Genomic DNA, 25,070 nt, shown 5'->3' on the forward strand with positions numbered 1-25,070 from the left:
GCGACGCTTCGCGTGATCGTACGCGTGGTCAATGGGAATTCGACCAACAAACAAATTGTAACTTTGACTTCAAATTACGTTGTGTAAATATTAAGTTCTGTGTTTTTTGGTACTTCTTATATCAAATTTGAATATTAAAGCCGTTCCTACTATGATATTCAGATATAAGTAAAGGAAAATCTTAAAGGCATTTAAAAGCTTTTCAACAAATTAGCAGGATATCCTAAAATCTACTTGAAATTGTGTTTAATTGCTTAGTTGGTAGTCACTTTATACTTTATAGCCTACTTTAACTAATTATTTTATTCTTGGAATATCTCTTGAGTAAATACTATTTAATGCTACTAAGTTTCGACTATTTTTTGTCTATTGTTCAAGATATTATTTTGCATTCTTTGTCGATTGATGAGTCCTGAGTCAAATTAATTAAATTTACCCAAAGGTCGTTGACACTACTAAATGACTGCTATCCTAATTGAAATCAACGAAGACTGACCTCTATTAAAGACGCTAAGCTCAATAATCATTAAGCAGTTTCCCACCTCAAGTCAAACAATGTTCTACCTACATTTTATTATTAAAGATGTAATCTATGATAAATGTATACCAAAACCAACATTACTACTGGAATTATATTACATAATAGTTACGTAATATTTATTATTCAATTAGTGATAGAATAATATTGCATAACTACCTCATATTTGTATTTTTTTTCAATAGCTCGATTTTCTACTACTGTCGACTACCGACAACCGTAATATCATCGAAAAATTTTGTATGAAAATCTGATCAGCGCCTCTGACGGGTGTCGTAGGAAATATTTTGGTAGTACATTCTAAATGTCAAAATTTCGAGCCGGTAGTGGTAGAGAATCGAGGTACTGTAAGAACTATTTTGGCAGTACATTTTAAATGTCGATACTCGACAGTAACGACTGAAGAGAATTGCGCCACAGGTGATCATTGTCATTGACTGACTCAGGATAAACTGCATATCATTCAGATAGAATATATAATAAGTCCAACAACTTTGTAACTTTGCATGTAAGGTTCGAGACCAGCGGAGGTATACAACATTCAGAATTTGGAACATCAGTGACCAAAAGATTTATGTAGCTGACGGTAGCCTGTTTGCTGCAGCCTCTTTTTTTGAAAATACCATATTCTCTATGCTTAACTATTATATAGCTAATCATGAATTCCAAGGCTCCCTACTGAGTTGTTTGACTGCAGAAGAAACTCTTTATATACTCGTACTTTAAATTTATTTTTAACAAAATATTTCTAGTACAATATTATGTACGCCAAACAAAACACTCTACCCCACATTGTTATAATCTCATTATCGTACCTTTGTATGTAAAATAACAAAAGTCGGTAACAACAAAGGCAGATTATCGAAGTTCAATCAAACGTTTGATCTCAACAATTAGCTAGAAAGATGATTATGTCGCGGACAGATACCTAATAAAGTATTTAAATAATTGACAGCTTGTTTTTCATTCAACATTTAAGTAAAATGAACAGAGGCTCGATTCTTAGTTTCTATTAGTTGCTAAGGCTAAACCAAAAGTTTACAATCACTGTTGACTTCATCATGAATCGATCACGGGTTAAAACCAAGCCGTGATCGTATTGCTGATTATTACGAAATTAAGCATTGCGTGCAAGATAAATGTTAGTTTGATTTTATGAATCATGAGACTAAGTTATCAACAGGTCATGAGGCTAAGTAAAAGATAACTCTCTTCACAGTATGTTTTTGGAAACGAAAACATGTTGTCCTTTTGTTTTTTTTTTTTTCGTCAGAAAAATGCATTACTACATGTCCCGCTCCAGGGAAGAAGCGGGGCCTGTTGGGCTCTCCCTCCGTCTAGGCGTTGTTCCTTCAACAGTCACCGTAAAGTGGCCAGGACACGGTACCTACTATTGGATACTCCGCGTCCCAGCCGGTGACGGCCCGCCTTGGATGCGTGTCCACCCTACTCAACGTAGGCTAAGGACAAGACAAAGAAGAAGCAAAGAAGACAATCATACATAACCAAGATCTCCCTCATATTAAAAAGTCAGAATTACTAAAAGCAGAAACATAAATAATATTATTAATCCCGAAATAGTAACCTAGTAATCTTTCCATAATTACTAAATAATCCGACTATTACATCATAATCCTAACGTTACGTATAATCACATCCCATTTCCCAAGAGACAGCGAGATACAATCACTGAAAGATAAAATCAGCGAAAAAACGGGTAGGAAAAGGAAAAATCCCGCCCTAAAATGTTATTTATTACCGTAATTAGTACTTCTCAGTAGGTACTGTAGTTCAATGACCTCGGAATAACCGGAGGCACGCAATCACCAGCGTAATGGCTGAAGGAAAATATGTATTTAAGTATATTTCATGCAAGTTTAAGTCGTTAGTTTCGGAGTTATTCGGGTTCAAAGGGTTATGGCCAACGCTGAATACATTAGGAACAGGCGTTTCTTTTAATCTTTTTAAGAATAGCATATGATTGGGGTGCGTAAATCCAAAAAGAGACCTACAGTAAGTTGCTATGAGTATCAGAAAATTATTTAGTCGCGGGATTAAAAATTCTATCGAATGTCAATGAATACCATTTACAAACAAAAATATTCATATTCTGCAACCATCAACTTACTAAATGGAGTATATTGACGTCATAATGTCATAGAGTTTATTTATTTATTACCAGTTATAACAATACACTACAAAAAGTGAAATCTCACTCAACCGTTATCAGAGAAAACGGTCTCACTTATCGAATAGTAAACCGAAATCCAGCTCAATACCATCAATACTCAGCTAACTTTTATTTACAAAGCAAAATAAAACTATCTTTTACTACAATACTTAAGGAGTAACAAAATAAGTTACCGTTTCCGAGATCGTAAGCTTAGGTCATTCAATTGATTCCATCTGCCCTTTTACTACACTATAGAATCAATGAACTCTATAAAAGAAAACACGACAGACTCTTTTGTGCCATCGAAACCTAAAAGTAATCTATTAAACTGCAAAGACTTTCATCGGACAAAGACTTTGTTAGCTTTTACTAAATAAAAGATAGAATTGAACACTTCAAAGTACTGATTCCAAAGCATCTTGAACTGTCAATCGCGAGATTTATGGGGGTATATATCAAATGTGTTTTGATCCTTATTGCTTAAGTAATAAGAACTATGCTTTGTGGTTTTATGCTGTAGTGAATATAAGGGCGGTGTTACTTCGGCGAATGATTGACAAATGCAATATTATAAATGTTGTCGTTTTAATAAAAGTATTGTTTATCTTTATATTATTATATAAAAATGAATTTCTGTTCGTTAGTCTTGCTAAAACTCGTTAACGGCTGGACCGATTTGGCTAATTTTGGTCTTGAATTATTTGTGGTCCAGAGAAGGTGTAAAAGGTGAGCAAATTTGAAAGAAGCGTGAGCGGAGCTGCGCGGGTCGGCTAGTGGTATATATGTTAAAGTGGAGCTACCATGTGTGTGTGTGGGCTGATCATAGAACACGCCTTGGGTTTTATGATCCCACGGAAATTAGTAACATGACACAAGATATAAGCCATTTAAAAAAAAATCTAGCCGTTTACTTTCCCACTTATGCAACCGCAAGACTCTCTTCCCGGAATGATGGAAAGCTTACTTTTTAAGACGACCTCACTCACTAAGTGCGTGTTGGAGACTCCAAATCATAAAATTAATCTTATTAAACCGTATTCCCAAAAAATATTTTATGTCACTATTCAATATGAAAAAGTGCGCGTAATATTTTCATACAATACAAGCAATTTACTAATAACATACTTTAGTGTATTAGTTACGAACACGTTCTATCAATGTCGCTTCATCACAACTTTCTAAATAAATATTCTGACTTTAATATTTGTTACCTAGTAATGAAAACATATCTTGTTACTATAAGTTGTTTGGCTAAATAATCTACCTAATACGTAATAACTAATTTGTAATACATGTACTATAATAACATGTTATTATCTATTTCTAACTTCGATCGACGAAAGATCTGTCTAAAATAGTTAATTTGAAAAATACACTGAACCGTTTATCTTTATGTTGTATAACAAGTATCTTTATTAAAATATAAATAAGACTTAGTTGTTTTACGCATTTCTTTAAGGCATGCCAAGTCCTCTGCATTTAGCTTGCGTGGAAGACTCACGGCGTGACCCCTCCTTTGTTCAGGAGGAAACCTTTGCCAAGCAACAGGACACTCACGGTTTAGTTAATCAAGACCAATCTGCGCTTTTTTAGTAAAACACTTGCCGTACATGAGTCTTGCACCCTACGAATTGCTATAGCAACCACTGCGATTGGGTGGTACTCTACAAACGCTGCTTAAAAGAAAATGAATCATTCTAAATGACAATGTAAAATTACTACTAACGACAATTTACATTTCATATACAGTAATTAGCAAGATTAAATGTTTAGTTTATAACACTATATGAGTCTCAAGGAGGACTTAAATTTCGCTGTAATAATCCCGTTGCTACTTTTGACTTACCCATTGACTTTTGTACTGACTACTATTAATTACATCACGCCTTTTATATGCTAAAAAAAGATATAAATTTAAAAGTAATGGGTGGCTTTATGCTTCCCGTAACATCAGTTTTAAAAGGCAAGTCTAATACAGAGCAAGCACCAACAACCAAGGTGTGCTTCTACTATAAATAAATAAATGTAACCCATTACTATCTCACTGCTAGGCAAGGGTCTCCTCCCGTAATGAGGGAGGGGTTAGGCGTTGAGTCCACCACGCTGGCCAAGTGCGGGTTGGTGACTTTGCATGCCCTCAATAAAGGTATTAAACAAATTCTAGGCATGCAACGTTTTCTCACGATGTTTTCCTTCACCGTTGGAGCACGTAACAATCCATACTAATATTATAAATGCGAAAGTAACTCTGTCTGTCTGTCTGTCTGTCTGTCTGTCTGTCTGTCTGTCTGTCTGTCTGTCTGTCTGTCTGTCTGTCTGTCTGTCTGTCTGCTACTCAATCACGCCTAAACTACAGAACCAATTTGCATGAAATTTGGTATGGAGATATTTTGATACCCGAGAAAGGACATAGGCTACTTTTTACCCCGGGAAAATGACGCGTTTCCCGGTAAAAATTCAGATGGCGAACGAAGTCCCGAATAGTCAATATTTTAATGACATTGTAATAAACAAAATTCCGTTGTCATGGCAACTGTTTTAATGGCGAATATGCCTTAGCGCTACTTCGTTATACTATGAGATATAAATAATTTTGGGAATATTTTTCGTGAAAGAAAAGCATATTTTATATCATCACGCTACGACCAATAGGAGCAGAGTAACAGTAAAGTGTAACAAAAACGTGGAATATTCTGACCCATTCTCTCTCATGTGACGCAAGCGAAGTTGCGCGGGTCAGCTAGTTATTTATAATACACACATAACTTCAAAAAGTCATTGGTGTGTTGCCTTGGGTTCGCACCTGCGACCATTTGCTTGGAAAGTGTCAACTTATACCACTCGGCTATCACTGCTTCTACTAGTGAAAAAAATAAATAACACGCTGCCCATCTCGGGAAACATACTTGGTTCTCAATCAACAGTCCTGTAAATAAATAAATAAATAAATAAATAAATAACAGTCGCATGCGCTACCTCCAGATATTTCTCAAGAATCTTGATCTAAATTCACTAATTAACACACTAGACATAAGTAAAGCGGCAAAACAAATTCAGAAACAAACAAACCACTTTCGACCAATCGTGCGTATGCAGTCGTCCTTAATCAAATTATTTAAATAGCTCGCCTTCAAGGCGCCCGCGGTACATTCAACAAATAAGAACATTTACTACGATGAGAACTCTGTTAAGCATTGCAATCTGTTGTTTATGCTTTGTTATTCTTTTGACTTTTATTTTGGTGGGTTTCTGTTATTGGCCGATAGTGTAAAAATAGCACGCAGAAGCTTATCATACAGTTAAGGAGGAAATATAATAAATTTATTAGGTACGACAAAGCTCGCACAGGATTTACTAAGATATTTTTTTATGTAACAAACGTGGTAGAAAGTACCTGTTCATTAAACTATTAACGAATCGTGGAGGATTCACAAAATTGGAGGTAATCTTCGTTGAGGAACTGCGAAATATGGTACTGTTTTATTTTGCCTAAAAATTCCAACGATTTAAAGAAATACATCCAAAAGTACTTCCAGATTGAAAACAGTATAAACGCGTGCGAGCTGTGATGTGAAATTCAACATAATTTCATTCATACTACCTATTCGACTGCAAAATCACAATAAATTTATACTATTTTACCAGAATATTCACCACCGACGTCCCTAATTCCATATTTTCGACCGACCAACATCAAAGAACCCATATTTACCCATCAATTTTATACCCAAGAACTTCGGCTACGAAACAGAATCAGGGCTTTAATAAGGCTTCAAGCCTTCGGTCTGACAGGCTTACTTAATTAAAAATTAAATTTAGAAGCTCATCGCTTGATAAAGATCTTGTAATGATTCGACGGGGAATCAAAGGGAATAATTTCTTTCCGGCACGCGATGTTTGGTAGCGACCGGCTATATCGTTCTATAGGGAGCTTATACATATATTTTGTTGTTAATGGCGGTGAATCTGCTATTATGTTGGTGATTATATGAGCTATTACTTGTTTTATAGTTGTCTAGGTATATTTGAGGGGTTCGGTTTAATTGGGGTCAGTTTCGGATTTGGGAATGTAATGTGATTAGCGTAATTTATGTATTGTAATAATATTGGAGTAAGGAAGGTTGATTACTTTGGTCACTGCGTATCTTGCATTTTTACCCGTGAAGTCTTTTCACGGGAGAGAACTTACAGGAAAATTACTTAACTATCAGTTTTCAAGTATTATATTCTGGTTATGTATACTTTTAATGTCTACCAATCGATTTTAACATAAAACAAAGAGTAATACATAAAATTTTCTAAAGTGATATAAAGCACACTCTAGTTAATGGAACCGACGTCAGGGTTTTAAATGGAATTGTCGCCGACATTTGTTATTTCTTTGTTATGATGCTTATAGCTGTAAAACAGTGTTTAGTCAAATTTTGTGTATAGATTTATTTAATTTCTAGCCAACCCGGCAAACGTTGCTTTGCCATATAAAAAAAAATTGTGTCACTGAGGTGTATGAAAAATAGATGTTGGCCGATTCTCAGACCTAGTCAATATGCTCACAAAATTTCATGAGAATCGGTCAAGCCCATTCGGAGGAGTATGGCAACGAAAACTATGACGCGAGAATTTTATATATTTATAAGATAAGATTTTTTCAAAGGCTCTTGTTATGTTTTTACAGTCTGTCTCATCTTTTCGGTTGTAAATATAAAAGTAAAGTTTGGAGTCGAATTCGTCGTCAAGGCCGAAAGCGAACGGAGAGATGAATGCTTTTTCAATATTTAAAGTAAGAGTTTGACAAACAAAGTTCAGTTACATAATCAAACAGTATTGTTTACTGAGCGCTGATTGTCAATTAGAGAAAGTTATTACCCAAATTTGTAACCTTATCACCTTAAAGCAAGAAGATGTAGCCATATCAGGCTACTACATACTTCTTCATAATCCATTGAGGTCACAGGAAGTAAAAAACCTACAGAAGGATTACTATTCGACCTCACCTTACAAATCGAAAAAAAGGAATCCGTGACGTCAAGCCCTCAATAGTATGACCCGAACGCATTCAACTGCACCATATTTAATGAGGCAGAGCCATTATCAACGGGCTCATTAGATTTTACGTAGTTAATCCACCCGAGCCGTTCTGACAAACGTTGCAAACGATTCTGGCCTTTATGCAAATGTAATTATGAGTGTCGAGCGACTATTGTCAGAGTGCGAACTGAGGTAATCGGTTTACCCTTCGAGTGAAAAATTCTTCAGTTGAAACTGTTTTGTACCTGCTTTTGGGGTACGCCGATTGGAAATGGGTGTCGGACGAGGAGGATCAGACATTGATTTTAGGTTTGCACATCAATGGTAGAAAAGTAGTTTAACTGTAATATTATAGGATATCAAAGAAACCTAACAGTCAAATTAAAACTATATATTGTGGTGTTTTCGCTGTTTTCCCGAACTAAAAACGCATCTTGCCTTGCGAGGATATTCAATAAATTCTAACAAGTACGAGCAGAACAGTATTATACTTGAGCAAATTGCTATTTAACTGGAACCAATTTCCTTCTATGAATGACACCATCGCTTCACTGTTAGTAAACTAACTCTTTAAGTCAATCATGGATCTAAGTACTTCAAGATTCATCTTACTCACCAACCCAAACACAGTTAAAAAAAAACAACAGCATAATAAACGAAAAAAAAGACAATGATCGGAACGCTTTTACAATTTTATTTTCGTGGCGTCAAATTGTTCATTTGCCGTTGATTGTCTCTATGAATAGCGCTCAAATATTACCAATTCAAATGTTTATTTTCAATAAACGATCGATCACTATTTCCGTGAGTTCAATCGACCTGTCATATTAATTATTCATACAGAACAGCTTAGCTTTAGTGAATGTATTTTGGGCATGAATTGACGCGCTGATATAACGAGTGTCGACTCTTAAAATAAATGGTTGGCTTGTCACTTCTATTACTGCGGTTCATTCAATAATTATTTGATGACCTTTTAGGTTTAATATTTGTTTGTACAAGTTAATATTAGTTGACATTTAGAAGTACTAAAGTGGTCATATTTTAGTTGTCGTAATCTAGATTGACACTTAAGTAAATGCCCACCACTTTCTTATTCATATTTCTAATGTATATGAAAGAGATTCTTAATTATTTATTCATTACCAGTTTGTTACAAAAAAAAACGGACTTGCCATCAAAAAGTCATAATTAAAGTCTATAGGAAATGTCATTGTACTAGGATGTATTAGGTCGGGGAAAAAGTCTTTTCGCATTATGGTATATATGAACTTGTAATAAAATCTTTTCTTTACACAAAAAAGCTCGATATTTGGGTATCCTACGAGCTCACTGAAAGAAACCTAATGAACTGTGTACTCATTTGTGATTCTTGAAGCAAAAGAGATTTTATTACAAGTTCATACATACTATAATGCGAAAAGACTTTTTCCTCGAACTAATATACACTCAACTAGGCAGGTATTCAAATTTAATTATTAAAACTAATTTAAGGACACTATGACGCATAAATAGCTAGTTTCATAGAACAAAAAAACCTTCAACAGCCTTTAAAGCACTTACATGTAATTCAAGGACAAACACATAAAACGTGTTTGTTTGAATACGGCAAAATACACGTTGAAAGTGGAATTAAATTCTAAAACCCATCAAGAGAGGAATTATGTTACGAATTTTATTTTTCCAATATTGTGAACCCTTTTACATCGACGTGGCAGCCTTCGCCTGCATTTTAAGAGTTTGTTACAATGAGATTTTACAGCAATTTGATCACATGATTTTATAACATTTATTATTGGGCAAGATTAGGTATTGACCAATATTTATGAGTTCTAAAATGAAGTTTTACAACGAATAACTTATTTAATTAAACAATGACCACTTGGTACTTGGATATTAATCATCCAAGTGTAGCTCGGATACAGAACCGCAAGTATTCTTTGAATAGTCCGATAGTACGACAAAAAGCATAATCAAACTAAAATCCCTGAGCAATACTCCATTGGTAAACTACAAGCATTGCTATATCAATCATTTGTTAATTTTCATCATCAATTGTTCAATCATTGGTTTTCAACAGGTACCAAAATTGTAACTATACTACGTATGTCTTCCTTGCTTGCTGCGCAATTTTAAATAGCTACAATAATCTTCACTCCCAATTTCGGAAGACAATTACTCGGTCAGCGCAAAAAGAGGTCCTAAAATTGTCATATAACTTCGAAGAAAAAATCAACTGTTGAAAATTCCACTCGGAATGTAACGTTGTAATATCCTGAGGAAATTATTCTAAAATTGGGGCCCTGAGAGCTTTTCAGATAACGTTCCGAAGCCTAGGTCTTGATTGTCTAGTCTTAAGTGCCTTCGAAATTTCCAATCTTGGTATCTGCTTTGTAAAAGGAGTGGAAAGGTTTTAGTACATGGTTATTGCCTTGTTTTGTGATACTTGATTATTGTTTAATATAAACGAGTTGCAAGACGAAAAATTAGTACATACATAGGCAAAGGCAGGCAAAGACCAAAGAACGCTTGTTGGTACGATCCTTACAAACGAAAACTAGCTAAAAATAAGCAGCCCAGAAACTACGGTGCAGTTTTATAACTTAAAAATATAAAGTTTAAGGATAAAGGTTTAATAATTAAGGATGAAGTTAAATGTAAAGTAACCAATCAACATAATCTTAATCAAGAATACAAGAACCAAAACACTAAAGAAGATAAACATTTTAAAATAAAATTAATCTCATTTAGATTTCATTCGTACCGCAACCCAACTACAAAGTCCTACACAAGTAACAAGAAAGAAGGAAAATGCTAAACTCATCTCACCAATCCCGTAACGCAAACAACATTAATTCATTTAAAAGATGATTGCAATAAATATTTAATGGGCACTCTAAAAAATCACAAACCGAAGGATTTTTTTCCATTCGGTACAATACATTGCGGGGAATTCAAATTATATGTAAATAGGGTACTTTCTATGTTGAAACAACAGTTGGTATTATGGTAATGTATCGTCGACTGTGAGCGGTTAATCAAGCTATACCCGTATTGAGACTTCACAAAGCTTTCCTGTATCGAGACGTGACGTGTATGGGTTGACTGTTTGAGTTCCGTAAGCGCTCATGTACAGTTACACGATACAGTCGCCGCACTGTCACTGGTAAGTCCGTTTGCTATATGATAAACTTAAATGGTCTCTAAACTCACGAAACTAAATAGTACTAAGGAACGCCACTGTGTCTCTACGCTGAGTAGTTATACTTTTGCTATCTTACCGCCTCTGCTTCGCCACTGGTCCGCTTTCACGACACAACTGCTTTGCTATCATGTCGTTTTTTTATCTCGTCCTACAGTTTAGAAGAGAGTCTTGACAACTTAGAAGATAATAAATGATCACATTTATATACTAATTCAAGTAGCTGTATCAATCGTCAGGCTCATGAATCAACGAGTTCTTGGTATTCTAAATACCAGTTTTTATATACCTCCGCTACCCATACTACCTTACTCATAAGGGTGTCTACCAAGTTGTCGTACATTAAAAAGGTTAACTAAAATAATGTAGTGCGTCAACGTTGCCTTAGCGTACTTTACGCGTTACATTATTACAAGGTAGAGGTGCGATAGCGACGCAGTGACGATACGGCGGAACATGAGCATACTATTGTGTACATGGGTGCTTAAGGGACGTGGTGAGCTATGGAGTGCGATATGCTAATCCATTTGGACTTCGTACCTCGTTTTGAGGTATTCTTGTCAACCTAGGTGTCTGTTATGGAAATATAATGATGACGTATGTGATGTGAGCGTTACCGTTAGTGTTGAAATGCCAATTGCAGTACAATGACATGTGTTTTAAAGCTTCATGTTACAAATATTATACGGCAAACTTCAACATGAAATAGATATAATGTATAAAAACAAGTCTAATGGAATTGTAAAAACATACGCTGTTTAAATAATACGAGACCCAATGAAAAAAAATACGGGCCTGTACAGTAGGGTGGGTCACTTTAGTATGAAAAAAAATAAAAGTTTGTGAATCGAATCCTAATAGTAATATTATGTTGTAGTATAGTATTATAAGTAGTTTAAGCTAAAAAACAGATAATTAAACATACATCTTGAGCCCGCGCATGCGCTTCGAAATTTTTAGTTTTTAAACAAAAACACGTATTACAAAATGTCATGGTTCTTTAATCAACAGTCCTTAAACTACTTGTATGACTGTCTAATATTAGACATTATGGAAAAAATTCACTTCCAGGTTCTAAAACAAAAATTACTTAATTTACAATATCATAAGAAACTAACCACTTTGATGCATGAATTCTCTAAATGTACTTACCTCAAATAATCTTCTTTTAACAAACAACACAGTTTATATAGCAAAAATAACGTATGTTTCAATCGATAATAAGTGAAATATTAAAATAAACTAAACTTCAAACATGTAACTTAAGGTGTAAAAGTGGGTACTTGAACTTTTTCTATCGAAGCTTCAACGGTGTTGCGCGGGCTGTTCCACTTAAAATATTTCAATAATATTTTAAAGGGTTTATAACAATATCTAACTACAACATATTTTCGCTATTAGAAATAGATTACTAAAAAAAAAATTTTTCGACCCACCCTACTGTACAGCTCGATTCTCTACTATTATCTACTACCGACAACCGACCCGTCATCGAGAAATTTAGTATGAAAATCTGGGGGGCTATCACGTATCTCAGTTGTCAAATATTTGAAAGTCACTACTCTGTACATTGTTTTCTCCCTTAGAATACTATGATTAGCACGTTACGTCAAAGCAGCAATGTACTGAATAATGTCCATCAATTTGACGTACACTAGCTGTCGACTGAGATACGTGATAAGCCCGCTGAACAGCGCCTCTGACGGGCGTCGTAGGAAACATTTTGGCAGTACATTCTAAATGTCAAAATTTCGATAGCTATCCGGTTGTCGGTAGTCGATAGTGGTAGAGAATCGAGGTACTGCACGATGTTTTTCTTATGCCATTTTGAATTTTTCTTCCGTAGTATATTTTGTTCCAAACTATCGTAACCTACAAGTTTTCCCTAACACTATCATTCAATGTTCTAAAACATGAAAAGTTACGATGCAACAAATAATCTTTCACGAGAGATACCCTGAACGGATGACTCTAATGCGTATGGATGGGTGTGTTTCGGCGAAAAACCCGCGGCGCTCCGTGATCAAAACGTCAGAAGGATTATCGGTGAATTTCATGATCGCCGCTTAAATCGTGGCGTGTAAACTCTTTAGACACTCGATTTGGTAAATTGCTTGTTTATTTTAGCTTTTAAATGTCGTTTGAATCTATTTAGCTATCAAACACAATAGTAAAATGAACATATTTTTTCGTCTCACCCTGGATTGTTTGGATCTATTGATTTTCATTATAAAAAATCATTTTATAAAAAAAACATTAGTTACACTTAAATTTTACTATACATTTCGCTATAGATTGTCTTTTGAACATCCAAAATTATAGTAAGTAAACTATCATCTAGTACATTATTAAAGCAGTCGCACACCGCCCTCTATATAAAATATTTATTTGAACTTGTCTGTACAAGGTCACGCGCCAAAAAAACATTATCAAGCATGACACACAAAAAGAAACTCCAAAAAAGACGAAAAAAAATCACTTAAATATTTTATTATTCCACGACTTGAGCCTAATTAAAGAAAAAGAAGCAAAAACAATATAAAGGCCTTGTTCCCTAGGTGGAACCTTTCCAAACGTGACCGGAATAAAGATAGAAATAAAAGTAAATAATAAGAAAGGGAGACCGCACACATACTGGTTTAACAAACCGCGTAAGGGGACATGTGAACCGGTTATTATATGTTTGCTTTATAAATATGATTAAACGAGGGAAAGTTGAAGGACTTTGAGGTTATTTTGAATTAATTTATATTTGGATATCAATCTCATTATAAAAGTATAATTAAATATAAGTAAATTATGAATCATCTAATTGTAATATGAACCTATAAGATTTACATATATTTCGAGCTTACAAGCACGTCAACGTTTTGGAAAAAGGCATGTCTATTTGCAACTGCATTTTCTTTCATTTACAAGCGCATAAGTGCATATGAAACATTAGTTTATAATCGCATTCGTTATTAGGATGCACTGTTTCTCTCTAATTTATTTGGAAGACTTGTTTAGTGAAAAAACTCAAGGAATTATTTTTTCATGTTATTATCCTGTGTAATGAATTTACAAATTTAATTTAATTACAAACCTAATTTTACCTACATATTGTACAATAACATACGGATAAACCGGGTATAATATCGATGTGCGTTCACCTTTATAAAGAAACCCTTGTACTTTTGTCCGTTATGGCTTTAAGGGCCATGGTAGTATCGCCTTTTATAGGTACGGTGGTAATTTATTAATAATATTGTTCTTATCGTTCAACTGTAATAATAATATTACGAGCATATTAACGCTAAGGGAAAAAATATATAGTTAGTAGATTCCATTTAGTATGATGATTATTATTATTATGGTATATAGCTTTCTTTTTTTTTAAGACAACTCCCGCACTAAATTGCTCTTGTGTCGCGGGGACTTTTACAAACATACAAACAACGGACACAAAGCACAACCAGACCCGAAACAATTATTCGTGGATCGCACAAATAATTGCTCCGTGTGGGAATCGAACCCACGACCTCCCGACGCAGTAGTGTTGGCGTGGTGACCTAAACCACTGCGCAACGGAGGCAGTCGAAGAGAATATAGTATTTACTATGTTAGTGAAATTGCACAAGCTGATGAAAACTTTAAGCCTATGATTATAGTTCGAAGAATCGATGCTTGATAGGTCTATTGTAACCTTAAAAATATTTTAGTCTTATACTTAGTTACGTTGTTTAGTAAATTACTATGAGAGGTAAGCGAACACAGTCCGATCAAATCGAAACATTGTTATTTTTTTGTAACATTCATAAAGATTTATAGCCGAGTGGTTTAAGTTGGCACCTCCCACGCAAGTGGTCGCAGGTTCGAATCCGAGGCAACACACCAATGACTTTTCGAAGTTATGTGTATATTAGAAATAATTATCACTTGCTCTAACGGTGAAGGAAAACATCGTGAGGAAACCTTGCATGCCTAAAAATTTGTTTAATACATTTATTGAGGGCATGCAAAGTCCCCAACCCGCACTTGGCCAGCGTGGTGGACTCAAGGCCTAACCCCTCCCCCTCGTTCGGGAGGAGACCCTTGCCCTGCAGTGGGACAGATATGGGTTATTAAAAAAAAAAAAAAAAAAAAAATCATAAAGATTTTTGATGTAACCGGCATGCTTTCAAAATTGATTGATACCTACATATCATCGCATTCCATTATCACGGCGGAAAAATTAACACTATTTGAATAAAAAACTACAAATTGCAAGATAGCAAATTCAGATTCCAAAAACCACGATCCTATACGAAAAAGACATCAAGTAAGTGTATGACGTCATTCTATAGGCTTTGTAACTAAACGTACTCATAACCTACATACTAACCCTTTAAATTACAAACACGATATTACATTATGATACAACACTCAAATTTCCTCTCAACTGATTGAAACCCACATAGATTGAATCAACTTTCCAAAGTTAATACTATATAACATGTAAACATCGTCTATCCAGGTATCGATTACGTGAAGGGGTGCTTAATCACATAGCCCTTGAACCGGGTACGCGATTCGAAGGTTATCGACGATCGGCGTTGAAAATAGCACCGTGATAAAAACTAATTTTGTATATATTTTTTTCGTATAATGAGCTGTGACTGCTGAACAAAGGTCAATTCGCCTGCAAAGTTTTGAAAGATGAAAACGTAAATGTTTTTTTTTTATTTACAAAAATAGAATTTAAGCATTCATTAATCTGAAATAATCTACGTAAAACTTTACTGTCAGTATTTTTCTTATGTAATAGTTAAGTTTAGTTCAAACTGTATCCGATAGATGGCAATGTATTACTTTAGAAGTGTATTTGTAATGACATTCTGTAACAAATGTAGGAGATTTCGTCGAATGTAATACAACAAGACAAAGTGGCAAAAACCAATTAAATCTAAGAAGATAGATGTTCTATCTAGCTATACACAAATAACAATACTATTTTGATTGTAGTAAAAGCCGTAGTGTCTCCCAAGAAAAGTAACCTTTTTTCTAAATTAAGCTGTCGATTTATTTGCTCAAGCAGATGGATTGCTTGTTGGTTACACAATCGTCCATCCTAAATTGATCCTCCTCTTTTCGCGAGCATTCCTTTCGAGACAGCACTTGTTAAAGTACTGAGAGGGAATGGGTGGATCATATTAGACTGGGGGAGATATAGCACGTCAGTTTTGGCGAATCGCAGTCGGAAGACCGAGGTCACGTGACGCTCGCGGCAAATATCCGGTTACAAGTCGTAGGGTGCGATTGCTAAAGGGTGGGGAATCGTCTGAAATTACTTGAATTTTCGATCCATGGTATAATATTTTGATATCTCTTATTTATATTATTATGGTATCTCGAGAGATATTGGGTGTGGAGCGAAAATGAATTTGTTTATTTTGTTGGCTGCTTTTTATTGAGGTTATTTTAAAAATATACATCGGATCGGGTTAAACGAAATTGCCGAGATTCATGGTGCTGAAAATTAATGTTTATTTTTTAACTCATGAATGAGTACAGTTTGAGGATAAATTATAATTATTTTACCGAGTTACGTGTAGATATAACAATAAAATACCAAAAACGGTGTTGGTTGTGATGAGCAATCACCGAGAGAAGAGAATCAGAGTATGTGATATGAAAACTTTTTGATAAGAGTCCAAAACCTTAGACGCATTCTGCCTCTTATTATTCAAAGCCTGATTTAAATCGTAAAACTGCACCTGTATAACATTACATACATACACTTTTATACGTCCTTACGTATAATTGAGCAAATAAAAATACCTAAAAATTCGGTACAATAACAACATATTCAAAATCATAGCAAAAACAACACTCTGTATAACGCTGTTAACCCCTCTCCCCCAAACTGAAACGTATAGGGTTTTATCATCGCTGACGTAAGTACAGTTTGCTTTCCTCACATATAAACATAATACTATACGATGGATTATATGATCAGTTTTATGGTGAAGTGACGGCCGAGTAGCATACATTTTATAATACACTTCCTTCCTTATAGTTTACTCGATTCTACCCGCGACTTTGTCCATGTGGAACGATTTGCATGGGTAAAAATTATCCAATTTATCCAATTTATTGTAGGAGTGTGTGTGTGTGGGAGGGGGTGATTCAAGATTCAAATTACGTGTATGATAAATAAATAAATTTAACTCCTTAATGTCCCATGGCTGGGCAAAAGCCTCCTGCCAGAATAAGGGAGGGGTTAGGCCTTGAGTCTAACAACCCGGTCAATTGCGACTTCGAGACTTAGCATACAATCAAGAACTGTTCTAAAGAACTCTAAAACGTGCTGGGTTGTATCACGATATTTTCCTTTACCGTTAGAACAAGTGATAATTATTTCTAATACACACATAACTTCGAAAAGTCATTTTTGCGTAGCCTCGAGTTCAAACCTCAAAATCATTTAATTCAATTATTATCTGTTTATTTCATTAAAGTCTATTCAGTAGTTTTTACATCAAAGAGTTTTATACATCTTTCCTTCCAAAAACATTAGTTGACCTTTGGAAAAAACTCGGTGATGGAGTGGTTAGGGAGTTGACAGATCGAGTGGTCGGTCTGTAGGAGCAAGTAAGTATTTGGTTTTGTAAATATAATACAACACATAACCCGAAGGTTCTTATTATAATACACCTATATAACAGCAGTATTGCGACTCTCTACCACTATCAGCTACCGACGACCGGCTAGTTATTGAAAAAATTGTATGACAATATGTTCAGTACCTCTAGCGGGCGTCGTAGAAACTCATTTTGCAGTACATTTCAAATGTCACAATCTCGATACTCTAAAGTACCTACTACACAAAATCGCGCTACAGTTCTATACCTCTGTGTTTTTTTTTCTTTTATTTAAAAAAGACACTGACACTCACGCACTAAGAATAACTCTGGTGTCACGGACTCTTTTGCAAACATACAAATAACGGACACAAAGTACAACCAGACCGGAAACTATGCACTTTTCACAAACAAAAAAAAAACCTGTGTACTGGAACTGGGGCTGGAACTAAAAAGGATTAGGAGCATAATTTTTTTATTAAACCCAATATAAAGTGTTACATATCAATAACAAAAAAAAATGATGGTGATTATGTGACGATGTTGATCATAAAAGTAAAGGTCAAAATTTTATTTCACCTTTAGATTTGATCCGATTCAATGAACTACGAAAATCCGATAAAAACTTCACAAATGAGTCAGAATGACTATTAGTCTAGACTCTAGGACATCGCTTGATATATGACTATGAAGGCATGATAAACGTTCCTTTGTTTACTAACAAAAGCACTAAACACGATTCAAGAAGACACCTTAAAAAAATCGCTTGAATAGTATCTACTACTAATGGTTTTCTCAAACAAACTATATGTAATTTGTCATAGTTTGTGTACTGCGGTAATTTATATGTTTAATAATGTATTACCTAATCCTTGTCTAAAAAATAGTTAGGTTTCCTGCTTTTTGTCTATTTTGGAAGATTTCCCGGTATAAAAGAAATAAGTCAAATGTGTGATTTTAGTGGAACTAGGTAACACAGGTCTAATAATTAATAGACATTCTTTTTCTTTTTGGAACAAATCTTGGTAAAAAAGAAATAGGTTTTTAGTTTCAATGTTATAACTATATATAACGATATTTGTTTGACAAATTCTGAATTTAATATCAATATTTAATATTTACGGACAACATTTTATCTTAACCCGTATTTTGTACATAAAACTGTTGTTCGAAGTTCGGAACCTAGCCACGATTTACATTCTAAAAACAATAAAGTCTGTACGTGAGAACAAAGGACACAAACTATGAGAGTGGTAGTAAAATTGACTAGTCTTTATCGCCTCTAAACTAAAAACATTGAAACCTTACATCGTCCGACCACGACACGATACCGAAGAAGAGAAAGAGAGAGAGAAATCGTAATCATAAGCATCTTTCTAAATATTTTTTTTTTCACTTTGTATTCAGATACATTCTAGGTTCAAAAAGGGTATATGTGTGTACTCTTTCAAGAACTAGCCTTTAAGTAAGAATAAGAATAGTACTAACAAATCAGCAAAGTAGAATTAATGTACCGTACAATTTGTAATTTGTACAACTACAGATAGGAATGCAGATTGAGCATGATAATTACATTATGATGTTTTGTCTGTCTATCTTCTGTTATTGGATAAATATTACTCTTTGGTTTTAATTAAAATTGTTATTATATCGTCTAAATACAGTATCGCCTTATGTAAAAACATATATCCCTCAAATCAAATCTAAGATGTGCTGTCGTAAAATTACAAACGGAGGGTCGAGACATCACAGAATTGTTATTGTTGAGATATGCAATATCACAAGTGGGCCGCTCACAAAAATATAGGGATATCTGCGAAACGACTACGAATAACCATTCGCCTCTTACCCTCGGTCAAAGTTTAAATGTACATGAATAACATCACGCGTTTTTCTCTAGGGAATACGTAGAGAGTATCAAAACTCGAATACCATTTTCTTTGGATTCAGAAATGGCCAAGTTTCAGATTAAGGCCTCACCCAATGCCAAAGCCAAAATGGCTACGCTTCGCACAATCGACGTTTAAAATTACTTAAAGAAGGTATTTTAAATTTGCCAACTAATTAACCTTGCTTTACATATGGACGTGATGTGTTCACACCATGTTATTGAACAATTTTCCATACAAAAATTCATCCATACTAACTCGGTGGTGAAGGTGAACTTAGTTTGTGTTTGCTTCTGTTCTATAGGAATGATATAATAGGAATGATATAATAAATTCAAGTGTACAATTAAAATGTAAATAGATATATCGAATGAAATGGATTATTATACGTCTTTACATACACAAATCACATCTTTTTTTGCAATTGTTTAGAAGGGACTAAAGTCTCATTTTCCATCGCTGACGTCACTGATTAAACTGCCAATACATATATATATGTACATACGTAAAATCATGCCTTCTTCTCATAGTTGAAGGCAGAGACTAGAGAACGCCACAATGAATTTCAATCAAAGATATATTTATAACATAAAAATCGAGCACATAGTTGGTAAAGCACGGGTCAATGTTCCGCTAAATTCGAGCCTCGTTTTTATAAAATAACCTGCTCTACCGTAACCGGTAGTGTTGTTGAATAAATGTATTGTTTTATGTTGATTGGATTAGGAATTAGTCGAGCGTGTAATGGGGTTAGTACAGAGTGGTACGACACGTGTGCCTTGCCCCGTGAAAAATAGACGGTTTTTTGGGGTGAGTGTTTACAATATGGTAATAGGATAATTGGAGTGTTTTTGTTTTGTAATAGTGCAGGATATTGCGTGTCATTGATATAAATGACGAGTAAAATGCTTTTATTTGATTTTTTTCTGATAATTGCAGTAAATTATCGAAATCAAACTTTTTTATTTACTAGTGACTCACCCTAGTTTTGTTTGGTTAGACTTAGTTGCACGTACATACTTTTATCCCCACCAAATTTCGTCTCTAAATTATTGTATGGTTTCTGTCGTCGTGTGAATTGAACCTTGCAGCCCATTTTAGTCACACATAAATATTAATTGTCAGCGTTTTACGCAAATTTGCTCATGCTTTTGAATTTCCGATACAGTATTTGTTTTAGTTGGCGTGACAGGCAGCAAGTTTTAAAGTTCTGCAATCGCATACCACAAGTAGCATTTTTACAAAATACTGAGTACATAATTGCACATGGTTTCACATAATGATACGTCAGCAGAACCCCATTCTAGCTGTATATTAAATTATACGAATATCGCACATTTAATCTTGAAGAAAAAGCGTACACGAAATGTCTACCCTAAAATAAAACAGGGCATAAGTCACAAAGTAATGTTTTTCACCAACTAGGGGAAAAAGTAATTTACATTGTAAGGCATCAAATACATCGCAACTTGTCATAAAACAATAAATGCGCCTGCAATTATGTAAATCGTTTGTACGAAGAAACTTCGACAAATAAAAATAAAAGTTCCGTATCTCCCCTAAATATAAAATTGCAATATAACCGTACAAGGGGCGACTTCCTTATTATAAGCTTATTCCTTCCATTCATGGTGTTTTTCGTGTCATCATCTCCCCTCGGTCTTCCCTTTCGAATTAAAAGATAGCGAAGATTGCCTTTGTACCAAATGGTAGTTGTATGCAACTGCTTAGCAAGAAATTTTATTCCTTGGGTAAGCAAATTGGTATAAAAGTATATTGTGGTAGGAAATAACTGACGTCACAGAAATGATTAACTCTGGTTTATTTTAAACAGATTTTATCTCTAACTTTGGAAATCAAAGACTTCAATATGTAATGAATTGCAATTCAAATGTTTTATTTGTGACGAAAATATGATGTAATATTTTATACATCTTTGTCTTATTCTTGAAGAGAATATTAAAAGTTAAGCCTTTTTTCCAACGAAACTATAACAAAACGGGTGATATGTTGATTAAAAACTTATTTCTACCTTCTCATTTCTTTTCACAACATCATCATTCGCCCCTACATCTTTCCCTTCAAATTAAAAGCTTGCGGAGATTTGACGTATTCCACTAGTTGTTAAAAGGGGGAGAAGATTGATAAGATGTTATTGTTTATTTAAACAACATTTCCGGCTTTATTTACCCTGTTTTGGGGAGATTTTATGAGCACACAAATGACGGATGCAAGTCATATTCAAGCAATATTATTTTACTTTAGAACCCCTTATTTGTGAATCAAATAACATAATATTAGTTCCGTACAATAATCGTAAGTCAAGTTATAAAAGCTAACTGAGAAAAAGGGGTTGCTGTTTATAAACGAGTAAGTTAGGGATGGTTTAGTAGCTGCAAGCATTGTTTACGGCTATGGCGTATAATGAAGTCTGAGATTCTAATTCTGGACAAAAGACCCCCTGTCGTTCGTTCAATAAACAAAAATTGATTAATTTATATGTAATTTTTTTCATATAAACAGATATAATTACTAGACCTCGTAATATTTTATTTTATTTTTTTATTTATTTTTTATTTATTCCTTTATTTCAGGCAACTGAGGCCCATAGAAAATACAATAAACAAATTACAAATTAAAAATATAAATATACTAATGCATACATAATTAATATAACTTATAATTATACACGATTGCTACTATTGTGCAGCGTCGGCGTCGTGTATCGCGCAGTATCGGGTATCCGGCCACGGAATCGCCGGAAAACAACACCTTTCGGCCAAAATTCTGGCTCCATGAACTTTGTGAGATGCTCAGTTGGCACTCTCACCACGAAGGCATTAAAACCCACATTGTGACGTGATTCCAACCTCTGAACTCTCAAAGTCCACTTCGTTTTCGTCTGTATGTACTCTACAATCTCTTCAACCTTTGTAGAGTAATGCAGTCTGGACACGTACAGCGGCGTCACTGGTACAGCGGGACGCAGCAAGAAATTCGGTCCGGTCGGTCCAGTGCCGCACTTGTTTTGGTTCGGCTTCTTTTTCTTCTTCTGTACCATGATGAAGCCATCCTTGTCGGCCTGTTCCTTCGGTTGCTCTGTGTTGTCCTTCTGGGTGGATAGGCAGCTCTTCTGTTTAACCCCTTTTATAATTTGTCGCTTTGTCTGCGCTGCAGGTCTTAGCGACTATATCGGCGTAGGCACGTGCAGGGGTCGTTGTACCTACGCGTGATGTCACAGTGGCCGGTGTAGAGGCGCATGCGACGACGGCGGCGAGCAAAGCTTCGTCAGCGATATCGGCAACTGGTGACGCACTTGAGTTCGCCGATGCAAAACTGCTTATGGAGGCAGTCTGCGGTCCGCGGCAAGTGTTCACCTTTGAGGCCTCTGGTGACCTAATTACTGAACCAACGTTGTGCAATGATGTAATTTCTGCACGCAGCTCAGCAATGATAGTATCTGAGGCCTCTAGTCTGGACTGCATCTTAGTCATCTCAGCTTTTAACGACGTGATGTCCTTCAGCAGTCTAGTTACATCGACGTGATCGAACGTGACGGGAGGCAGTTTACTTAGCTCTTTCGCCACGAAGTCAGGCACGTCGTCTGGGTCGGTCTTCTTCAACATATCAATTATATCTTGAAGACTCTTCTCGGAGCCCTCTCTGCGACGAGACGGCATCTGGTCCAGTTTTCCAAGAGACTGGAACAGTAGCAGCTTTGCGCTGCTGACATCTTCCTCCTTGAAATTGGATCGGCATATTTGCAATATGCTCACCTCATCCATGTAATCAATTGCATGGACAAGGAACGCCAATAATTCGTTCAATATGAGTTTTTTCGAACTCATAATGTCACCGTGCAGCGGCTATGGCCGCGCCAAACGCGAATAAAATAATTCGTGCCGTGTACAGTGGATACACGTCCGTAGTCGAGCGCGCATCACACTGGTTTTAAATCTTAAGATGCTAATTAACTCTATTATCTTCCAGCTTATTTAAGGTTTTTTGTAAATTAATGACAAATGGACGTAAAACCAGAAGTTTCTGAAAGTTCCTGATAAATCTTTTTGATACCAGATTTTTGGACCAAAATCACAAACCCAAACAAAAATAAGTATCACTTTATTAAAATAGGGGTTACATAATCAAAGGAGCATGAAATTGTAATCGTCACGAGGACGGCTGAACAACAATTAGTTTAAAACCAAACTCCCATTGCGTTTATTGTATAAGGTCTGTGACTAAGGCTAAGTTTGCATTAGACATAGTAGTGATGAAAAAATAATATGTATTGTAGAATACTAAAGTGCTTCATCCACATAGAAATCAAACATTTCGATCACACTCGGCATGTGAAAGCAACAAACAAAGCCTCATTGATTTTAATACACATTAACCATTTAAAAGTGCGACATATCTATTAAACCTGAAGCGTCCCTGTTCCTGTTTTAGCGTCTGAGATGGACGTAGAGTAAAAAGACGTTAATAGTGGCACAGCTGATAATGAGCTGCAGTTAGTTTGCCTTCTGAAACTACGTCCTAAACCTTAATTATGCGGAGTTTGAGGCACGACAGAATATTGTAACCATACTTCGTGAAGTTTCAAGGCAAATTAACATGGAAATTAATACAAAGGAAGGAATGAGGAAAATTCTATTTTTGTAATTGTTACCGTCATATTTTTTAAATTGACCCGGGTTTTTGGTACTTTACTCTTTGCTTTATGTTGCTATTGCAGTTTCGTAAAATTATTAGTAAAATAATGTTCTACGTTAATAAAATATAATATTTAATTTTATTTGACAACGTTGCCATGTTTGTTTCCGGGGCTTAACGTATTGGCAAATTTTACCAAAATTTGTTTAGTCGTTTAACCGCGAAACTCTAGCAAACTGGCAATCATACTTGCGCATTTATAAGGTAAAATATTAGTATGATTTTTCAGCGAAGCGTTTTAAGCGAAACTTAATTGGTAAATAATAGATACCTTAGTACAAGTACATCAGCCTTACACCTTCCAAATGAATCAATTACCATTAGAATCAATAAAATTTTCTCGAAGGTTCGATTAATTCTATCCAACATTCTATTGTTACGATGGTAATCGACTCCACCTTGATAACCGCAGCGATTAACTGGATCCCATACACCCTTGGCCCAATCAGCCCTCACGTACTGGGAAATTAATCCACAAAGGATTACCGCAACTTAGAAGGAACATCATTACGCATGTCATGTTAGATAAGTATTAACATTTCTTTATCCATCAGTTTTGTTACTTTGATTTTTGTACCAAAATCTTGTTCAGTAGCGTAACTTTTGAACGTTTCCGTCGCACGACCATTGTAATTCTGTAGCGCGATTCTCTACTGTCGATATTATCGAGTATCAATAAATTGATATTTAAAATGTCCTGCAAAATAGTTCCTAGAGCGTCCGCTAGAGGCTCTGATAAGATTTTCATTTTTTTTTTTAAAGCTAGCTGGTTGTCAATAATCTATATTGGTAGAGAATCATACTATAAGTAGCATAATTTTTAAACTGTTGCCCTTTTACTCTCATAAAAATCATGAAACTATTTAAAATTTGTATGGCGTCTCATTGGGTGGTAAAAATATAAGATATCATTATTTAGTAC

General features: G+C 35.1%; 1 pseudogene; it reads right to left on the reverse strand.

Annotated features, from left to right (window-relative positions):
• Positions 1–22,115: 22,115 nt before the first annotated feature.
• LOC142974189 (uncharacterized) lies at positions 22,116–23,372 on the reverse strand (annotated as a pseudogene).
• Positions 23,373–25,070: the final 1,698 nt, after the last annotated feature.

The sequence above is a fragment of the Anticarsia gemmatalis genome, chromosome 7, assembly GCF_050436995.1.
Source record: "Anticarsia gemmatalis isolate Benzon Research Colony breed Stoneville strain chromosome 7, ilAntGemm2 primary, whole genome shotgun sequence".
Lineage (NCBI taxonomy): Eukaryota > Metazoa > Arthropoda > Insecta > Lepidoptera > Erebidae > Anticarsia > Anticarsia gemmatalis.